This window comes from Poromitra crassiceps (assembly GCF_964638095.1).
Source record: "Poromitra crassiceps genome assembly, chromosome: 14".
Lineage (NCBI taxonomy): Eukaryota > Metazoa > Chordata > Actinopteri > Beryciformes > Melamphaidae > Poromitra > Poromitra crassiceps.
The window spans coordinates 13,786,370-13,796,369 of record NC_139633.1 but is presented as its reverse complement, the minus strand read 5'-3'; positions in this window follow the sequence as shown (position 1 = coordinate 13,796,369).

The following is a 10,000-nucleotide window of genomic DNA, read 5'->3' as shown; positions in this document are numbered from 1 at the left end:
CTTCTTCTTCTTCTTATCTCGAATTAATTGCGGATCGCAAACAATTTATGTGCATACCGCCACCTACTGAATTACTTCTTCTTATACTACGATACGATGCTATTACCCATGAGTCATGACTATTACTCAGACGCAGGTGTCTGACTGAGTTTTATCTATCTCTGCTCCAGATACTTCCATCACATCCAGCATGATCCAGGAACCTTTTAGCAGCGTCAACCACCATTTCAGTCCTCTCCGTCTTCCCAGTCAGCTAGTAGCACAGTTTATGACAATGCAAAGCAGTAATGGTAGTGCCGTATACTGTTGGGGGTCACAGAAACAAATTGAGGTGACTTTTATGTTTTTAAGGTATCTTTCAATTGTTACATAATATACACATCTGAAAAAGCCATGTCATCCAGAGATAAGATTTACAAAGCCTGTCATGACTCATTATAGGCGGGCAATCAGATGTCAGATATGAGAATTGTCTGTCCACTAGCAATAATTGGTAGGCTACAAAGAAGAAACACGAAATGTGTAGGTGTAGGAGACTCTGGTAAAGTGTCAGGCAAGCTCATGTGAGATGAGCACCAATGATCACATGCCTTTTCCCTTATCAACACGGTCCCTGGCACATTCAGGACAGGCTCAGGTCCTATATGACTTGATTATTATTATTAATATTAAGTATTAGTATAATTATTATAGGATACCAAATAAATAAGCCAGTTATTATATGGTAAGTTTCTGCTGGTGTTGTCTGTCTGTCTGTCTGTCTGTCTGCCTGTCTGTCTGTCTGTCTGTCTGTCTGTCTGTCTGTCTGTCTGTCTGTCTGTCTGTCTGTCTGTCTGTCTGTCTTTCTGTCCTATCAAATTCCATCCCTCTCTCTCTCCATACTCCCCCCCCCCCCTCTCTCTCTCTCTCTCCCTCTGTCTCTCTCTCTCTCTCTCTCTCTCTCTCTCTCTCTCTCTCTCCATCCCTCCCTCTCTCCTCCCACTCAGTGAGCGGTCAGACGTTAACAGCGCCGCCCAGGCAGAGCTGAACACTCGTCAGCCATGTTGTTTGTGTGACACAGAGCTGTCAGCAACAGGTCTTTGGGAGTACAACACTTCACATTTCGAGGAGGATTATCGCTCTCTGCCGACACCAAACATCCACACTGCAACTGGGAAAAACAGCAGGACTGCTGGATGTTAACTTCTGGCCCGTACACAGCTAGGAAGTTCACGTTTTTTGCCCGAGGCGAGAGAGGTACGCACCCAAAACTGCTTATCTAAGCACGAGTGTACAGCGTTGAGTTTGATGTTGTTATGGTAATGATAGGATATATGGCTCATAGGTTCATTATGCGCTACGTGTTCTACGTAAATGTGTGTTTAGTTTATCTCTTACTTAACTGATAAATGTGAAACACATCTAACGTGATCTTTTCAGGGGGCTGATGATGAGCTCTCCCCACATACAGCAAGCTGCCACGATGGGATTGAAGTTGTGATTTCAGAATTTGTGGATGATTTTTGACGAAGCATATTTAGTGCTGTTTGTAAGGTTAGGGGTTCACTTTGTAAAGGCAGATTCTGCAGGAAGTCGTCTAAATGTTTCTCTGTCCTCCAAACTAGTCGAGCAGGTTGCAGGTCTTGTCTCAGTCTCAGACTGGCTGGTGACAAGTGATCAGGGAATGTTACTCTATCAGTTTATCTAGAGAGAGAGAGTGTGTGTGTGTGTGTGTGTGTGTGTGTGTGTGTGTGTGTGTGTGTGTGTGTGTGTGTGTGTGTGTGTGTGTGTGTGTGTGTGTGTGTGTGTGTGTGTGTGTGTGTGTGGTCTCAGATGGTCAAGGATATATAGGTCAGGAATCTGTCGTCCGGTATTGCCTGTGATATAACATTTTACTTCTGCTGGAGTGTCCCATACTGCTTGGGTCTGTGTGTGGGTGAGAGCGAGTTTGGATCATCTGCATTTTTAAGCACACACTTTTCAGAGCAACCACAGCGTAACCTTCAGTTCCTCCTATATTATGAAAGAAGACTCAACCCAAAATAACGAGAGCAAAGGTCAGGGCTCTTGCAGCAGTACACCTGTGAAGACGATCATAGAAGAATGAGTGCAAGGGAAAGAAACAGAATAATAACAACAGCTAAATATAGAGGCAGAGGGGGATGTTTGTTTATTTGCGAAGGGACAGTGCAAGTTAATGAACAAGACTCCGATGCATTAATATATTACAAAACGGCTTGTAAACAAGCCAGATTATAGCCAAGGCTAGTTTCCATGTGTTTAAGTGGAGTGAGAGAGCAGAGGAACAGGGTGAGGTGAGGTGAGGTAGGCTACATGTGGAAATGAGTTTTCAGCCTGGGACAGAAGATGGAGAGGCACGGTGTGTTGTGATTGGAGTGAGGAAAGTGAGTCGTTCCACTCGGGAGGCCAGGGCCAAATATCCCTGTATGTGTGGTGTGTGTTTATGTGATGCTGAAGATGCTCCATCTGCCTCCAGCTGACAATCACTACGTGACTACTGGGCAGCAAGGTGGACTAATGAACAGGAAGGTTGTCCTTCAACCAGACCCTCTGTGTTGTAAGCGTCTGCTCTGCCAAAGTGCCCTTAGGCAAGACACTTATTGCGTACCGGCTCCAGGCTGCTGCTGCTGCTCTGTAGCTGAACCTGCAGCCTGACCACCTCCTGCAAGGAGGGAGCAGGGGGTGTCACATGGTTACATCTTCATCATCATCATCATCACTATCATCATGGTCCTGTCAGTCATGACACACACACACACACACACACGCCCTTAGATTTGAGCGAGATCACCTCTCGATTGGTCTGGTCTGGCACTGTCTGCTACTGTACGCTATCTATCTGGCCGAGCGCCTGAGCTGTGGCAGGGAACTGCTTGAGCAGATGAAGGGCTTAACCAACCTTTTTACTCTGCTTCCTTGATACCTCTTTTATTAAAGTGGCGGCACTATTGAAGATGACACACACACACACACACACACACACGTGCGCGCGCGCACACACACACACACACACACACACGTGCGCGCACACACACACACACACACACACACACACAGACACAGACACACACACACACACACTCACACTCACACTCACACTCACACACACACACACACACACACACACACACACACACACACACACACACACAATACACCAGCAGGAATCTGAAGTGTGTGTTTGCCATCTGCCATCTGTGCACTCTGAAGGAAGGCAGACTGCCTGCCTAGTGCTGAACTAGTTAATTGTTTTTGGAGTAAGCCTGTCTCAACTAAATAATTTAATATTACAACAATAAAATTCCAATTGAACGGAGTACTTTCTCTGCTCCTGTCAGTCAGTCAGTCAGTCAGTCAGTCAGGGTGGGATAGCAGAGGAGGGAGAGGCAGTCAGTCAGTCAGTCAGGATGGGATAGCAGAGGAGGGAGAGGCAGTCAGTCAGTCAGTCAGGATGGGATAGCAGAGGAGGGAGATGCAGTCAGTCAGTCAGGCAGTCAGTCAGGGTGGGATAGCAGAGGAGGGAGAGGCAGTCAGTCAGTCAGTCAGTCAGGGTGGGATAGCAGAGGAGGAAGAGGCAGTCAGTCAGTCAGTCAGGGTGGGATAGCAGAGGAGGAAGAGGCAGGCAGTCAGTCAGTCAGTCAGGGTGGGATAGCAGAGGAGGGAGAGGCAGGCAGTCAGGGTGGGATAGCAGAGGAGGGAGAGTCAGGCAGTCAGTCCGTCAGTCAGTCAGGGTGGGATAGCAGAGGAGGGAGAGGCAGGCAGGCAGTCAGTCAGTCAGTCAGGGTGGGATAGCAGAGGAGGGAGAGGCAGGCAGTCAGTCAGTCAGGGTGGGATAGCAGAGGAGGGAGAGGCAGGCAGTCAGTCAGTCAGGGTGGGATAGCAGAGGAGGGAGAGTCAGGCAGTCACTCCATCAGTCAGTCAGGGTGGGATAGCAGAGGAGGGAGAGGCAGGCAGTCAGTCAGTAGTCAGGGTGGGATAGCAGAGGAGGGAGAGGCAGGCAGTCAGTCAGGGTGGGATAGCAGAGGAGGGAGAGTCAGTCAGTCAGTCAGTCAGTCAGGGTGGGATAGCAGAGGAGGGAGAGGCAGGCAGTCAGTCAGTCAGTCAGGGTGGGATAGCAGAGGAGGGAGAGGCAGTCAGTCAGTCAGTCAGTCAGGGTGGGATAGCAGAGGAGGGAGAGGCAGGCAGTCAGTCAGTAAGGGTGGGATAGCAGAGGAGGGAGAGGCAGGCAGTCAGTCAGTCAGGGTGGGATAGCAGAGGAGGGAGAGGCAGGCAGTCAGTCAGGGTGGGATAGCAGAGGAGGGAGAGGCAGGCAGTCAGTCAGGGTGGGATAGCAGAGGAGGGAGAGGCAGGCAGTCAGTCAGTCAGTCAGGGTGGGATAGCAGAGGAGGGAGAGGCAGGCAGTCAGTCAGTAAGGGTGGGATAGCAGAGGAAGGAGAGGTAGGCAGTCAGTCAGTCAGGGTGGGATAGCAGAGGAGGGAGAGGCAGTCAGTCAGTCAGGGTGGGATAGCAGAGGAGGGAGAGGCAGGCAGTCAGTCAGGGTGGGATAGCAGAGGAGGGAGAGGCAGTCAGTCAGTCAGGGTGGGATAGCAGAGGAGGGAGAGGCAGTCAGTCAGTCAGTCAGTCAGGGTGGGATAGCAGAGGAGGGAGAGGCAGGCAGTCAGTCAGTCAGTCAGGGTGGGATAGCAGAGGAGGGAGAGGCAGGCAGTCAGTCAGTCAGTCAGTCAGGGTGGGATAGCAGAGGAGGGAGAGGCAGGCGCTGCCTCTTAGGAAAACAAAGCAAAGCAAACAGCATTTATCAAAGGCAATCTGAATGTGAATGTGAATGGAGCATTCACACATGCTCGGTGGCAGCAGGGCTGATTCAGACAGAGAGGAGGTGGATGTGCTGTGAGGGAGATAACCCTAACCTCTAACCCCAAAGACATGAGAGACAATATGATAACCCTAACCCCAAAGACATGAGAGACAAGATGATAACCCTAACCCTAACCCCAAAGACATGAGAGACAAGATGATAACCCTAACCCTAACCCCAAAGACATGAGAGACAAGATGATAACCCTAACCCCAAAGACATGAGAGACAAGATGATAACCCTAACCCTAACCCCAAAGACATGAGAGACAAGATGATAACCCTAACCCCAAAGACATGAGAGACAAGATAACCCTAACCCTAACCCCAAAGACATGAGAGACAAGATGATAACCCTAACCCCAAAGACATGAGAGACAAGATGATAACCCTAACCCTAACCCCAAAGACATGAGAGACAAGATGATAACCCTAACCCCAAAGACATGAGAGACAAGATGATAACCCTAACCCTAACCCCAAAGACATGAGAGACAAGATGATAACCCTAACCCCAAAGACATGAGAGACAAGATGATAACCCTAACCCCAACCCCAAAGACATGAGAGAGACAAGATGATAACCCTAACCCCAAAGACATGAGAGACAAGATGATAACCCTAACCCCAACCCCAAAGACACAAGAGAGACAAGATGATGCCAAACACAAACAGAAGAGAGTGAGCATGAGCAATACATAATGGAGGCACATGGATGGAGTTGATGTCATTGGTGGGATGTCAGTGAATGAGGCGCCTGAAAATCAGTTTCTTTTCTTAGAACAACACCAACCAGGCAGGTAGGCAGGGCTAATTTCTATTCTAACCAGAGCAGGGATGAAGCCAGGGCGGGGTCAGAGAGAGAGAGAGAGAGAGAGAGAGAGTTAGTTAGTTAGGGTGCTTTCACACTGGCGCCCCGGTACCGTTCCCGAGCACATTGTCCCCAAATTGACCCCGGTTTTGGGACGTTTGACGAGTGCAAACGTTCCGTTCCGCGCCCGGGCACGCAACAGGGAACCGTGACAGGATCCACTTGAAATGGTGGTCTGGGGAGCGCTTTGGCGTGGCCGGGCACGGAACACTTGCGAGTGTGAAAAGGCAACCGTTCCGAACCACATAGACAACACACGGGCGAGGATAAACTCCAGGCATGGCAATCGTTCCCGGGTGCAGAACGGAACGGAACAAAAGCAATCGTTCCCAGTGAGAAAGCAGCCTTAGTTAGAGAGAGAATGAGGAAATGGAGGGATCAAGTCAAGTGAAACGGTTAATTCAAAAGTTTCTTCAGTCTCTTCCGTCTCTGTCTCTGTTTGATGTCCATGTCTTCTGTCAGTGTAAGAGAGAGATTACATGTCTCTACAGAGCGAAGACAGACAGGGCTGTGTACAAGTAGTACTGGTCTAGACTAGAGACAGACAGACAGACAGACAGACAGACAGACAGACAGGGCTGTGTACAAGTAGTACTGGTCTAGACTAGAGACAGACAGACAGACAGAGAGCAATATGCATTCAGACAGAGAGAGACAGAGACATGGAGAGTTCAAAGCTGCTACTGAAGCAAATCAGGTCAGCGGGAGGCCAGCTATTTATCCAACAATTTAGTGTTGTGTATATATATATATATATATATATATATATATATATATTAGGGATGTTCATCAATTATCGAAAATCGATAATCGATCGTTAAGGATTGGAATCGATCCTGTGGCATTTGGATCGATTTTTTAATTATTAAAAAAAAAAAAAAAAAAAAAAAAAAAAAAAAAAATTTGGACTAGGTTTGGGTGGAATTCGTTCCTCCTCGCCCCACTCCATTGCACAGCCGACTAACGTGAGGTGGAGCTTCATATAGTCTCTAGTTTTCTGGCTGGGCATGGGCCTTTGTGCCAACAAAACTGTTTTAAACATGAGAAATTCACACCGGCATGCGCCGGGGACAGCAGTGTTGAAGAGGAGACACATTGAAATAAAGAGTTCATTGAGGAGAACACGTTGTCTTTCGTATTTTCTGCCATAGGCATTCATTTTGTTAAAAAAAAAAATGAAAATATTGAAAATTTTCTAAGTATTAATAAAATCGATAATCGATAATTGATCGTTAATTCTCACCGATTATCGATTTTGGAAAATTTTCAAAATGAACATCCCTAATATATATACTAACTGAGTGACAGAAGCTGCACAACCTGTAACATGGTCTGAATCACGCTGTAACATGGACTGAATCAAGCTGTAACATGGTCTGAATCAACCTGTAACATGGACTGAATCAACCTGTAACATGAACTGAATCAACCTGTAACGTGGACTGAATCAAGCTGTAACATGGACTGAATCAACCTGTAACATGGACTGAATCAACCTGTAACGTGGACTGAATCAACCTGTAACATGGACTGAATCAACCTGTAACATGGACTGAATCAACCTGTAACATGGTCTGAATCACGCTGTAACATGGACTGAATCAGCTGTAACATGGACTGAATCAACCTGTAACATGGACTGAATCAACCTGTAACATGGACTGAATCAACCTGTAACGTGGACTGAATCAACCTGTAACATGGACTGAATCAACCTGTAACGTGGACTGAATCAACCTGTAACATGGACTGAATCAACCTGTAACATGGACTGAATCAACCTGTAACATGAACTGAATCAACCTGTAACATGAACTGAATCAACCTGTGACATGGACTGAATCAACCTGTGACATGGACTGAATCAACCTGTAACATGAACTGAATCAACCTGTGACATGGACTGAATCAACCTGTGACATGGACTGAATCAACCTGTGACGTCATGGACTGAATCAGAACTTACTTAAGTGGAGGAGGTCCGACAAAGCCCGGCCGGTTATTGGAGGAAAGAAACAAAACCAGGCATCATAATGCAGCATTACGACTAGTGGTTCACTAACTTAACTCATTCACTGCCAATATCTGACTGGCATTTTTGGCACAGGCCAAGTATTTCCATAATGTTTGGTCATCTTTCAAGACCCACAGTAAATTCTGTACTAGGACTACAGTGATGTCCAATACCTCGAAATGAAGATCTAAGTCTCTACTTTCATCCCCAAAAAGAAAGTTAGCTTTTAGCATGTTCTGTACTCTACTTATAACCCTTTTTATACACCCCATGTTCACCAAAAAAGCCTGTCTGGGAAGAGAAAAGGGAGAAAAAAGCATTTTTGTAAAAGGGCACAATCTCAGGCATAACTCACTCTCAATTCTTTTATTTTGAACTGTATTGACATCAGACATGTAAATATTATTCGTTAGGACACAAATGACAAAAAAAAAATATATATATATATATATATATACACACATGAAGTGCTTTTTTTTTTACATTCAACAATACAGTTTACTCGGTGTGAGTGTGCAGACAGACAGACAGACAGACAGACAGACAGACACACCGACAGACAGACAGACAGACAGACAGACAGACAGACAGACAGACAGACAGACACACACACACACACACACACACACACACACACACACGATCCCCCTTTTAGATTTCTAACCCAACATAGGATAAGCAATAACCACGCCCTGTGGCGCTGGGATTGGCCAGGAGCAACACTGGAGGGCACGCAGCCCAGCGATTTCATGAACCAACTCAAGAGCTCTTGAGAAGGACAGCGGGCTGCTGTGAGTGCCTTCTGCCCGCTGCTGCCTAGCTGTTCCTGTGTTTATTTTTGATTTGTTCTGGTCCTCGTCCCTGTCATATCAACTCTGCTATTTGATCGTTCCCGTTTTCCCCTCGGCTATTCAACACGTCATCACCGCCCTCGCAAACTGATCGATCATTTCCTCATTCCTCCGATGATCAAACACATCTCTTGATTACTTTCTCCCGTTTTCTCATGGCTGGCACAGAGGAAGGCGACTCCAGCTCGGCGTTTCAATGGCGTTTTGTCCTGTCTGCACAAGGAAGCGTTACCCGTTCTCTGCTTTTCCTCCTGCTCAATTTCAAAACAACAGCTGCGGTATGTGTTTGATCGCGTGCTGTCGGCTACCCTTTGAAGGCAGGGACCTGTGTCTGTGTGACAGGCTGGGCAAGTGTTTGCTGCAGGCGCTGCACCAATAAAAACAAAAACACGTCAAACACGTCCTTGGCGGGGAAGGCCATTGCTGATAACACGTCAAAGACGTCTTTGGCGGTGAATGAGTTAAGCTCAAACACAGCCTTCTTCAGCTGTGTCATTTCGGGTTCAACTGCTCCACAGCGCCGGATGTATCGGTCCGGTGCTCAGTGGTTGGGAGGGTGTACTGCAGTTTACAATTTTGACTTGGGCTTGTGTTGTCTTGTTAGACCCTGTAGCTGAAAACAGGTTAGAGTGGCCCTGTTTGGCACTGTGGTTCAAACCATGCTGATGACTTGGTTTGTCCCTGGAGACTTGGTTTGTCCCTGGAGACTTGGTTTGTCCCTGGAGACTTGGTTTGTCCCTGGAGACTTGGTTTGTCCCTGGAGACTTGGACTTGGTTTGTCCCTGGAGACTTGGTTATTCTGTGAAGATCTGCAGTGACTCAGTCTGCCTGACAACTTTATGATTGGCGGGACGCTTGTTAATTCTGGCAATTAAGTCATACAGGCTGCCAGATACTAGCATTTATCTTCACATTTGGTGTCTCGTCATAGACGTCTGGTCAATGGGTCAGCATGGGGGAAATCTCCCCCGTTCTCCCCATTCAGCATAGTTAGCATTTAGCTGCTAGCCCAGGCCAGGCAGACAGGATCGGGGATTCAACCACCGCAGTAAACGCACATCTGACTGCTGGACAAGCTATGTGACTCCTCCAGTAACTGGTGTAAAACTCTCTTCTGTACATCTTGACAGAATGTTAACGAGCCATTTTAGCATTTTTGTTGTGGCACTGATTTGTACTGGTGAGGAGGAATCAAGTATCAGTGTGTTTGTGATATTGCCCTGGTGCTGGCTGTTGATTTAGTTTGGGCGAACGTTATCACGACCACGTGTCATCATTGTTTTTCCTGTTGAAACACTGATAACTCATAAGCAAATAATACCTTTTGTTCTTACAGCCATGACCTGTGGGAGATGATGCCAGCTGTTTCTGAAACCACAGGTTGCGACACGATATGAGTCGCATGTGTGT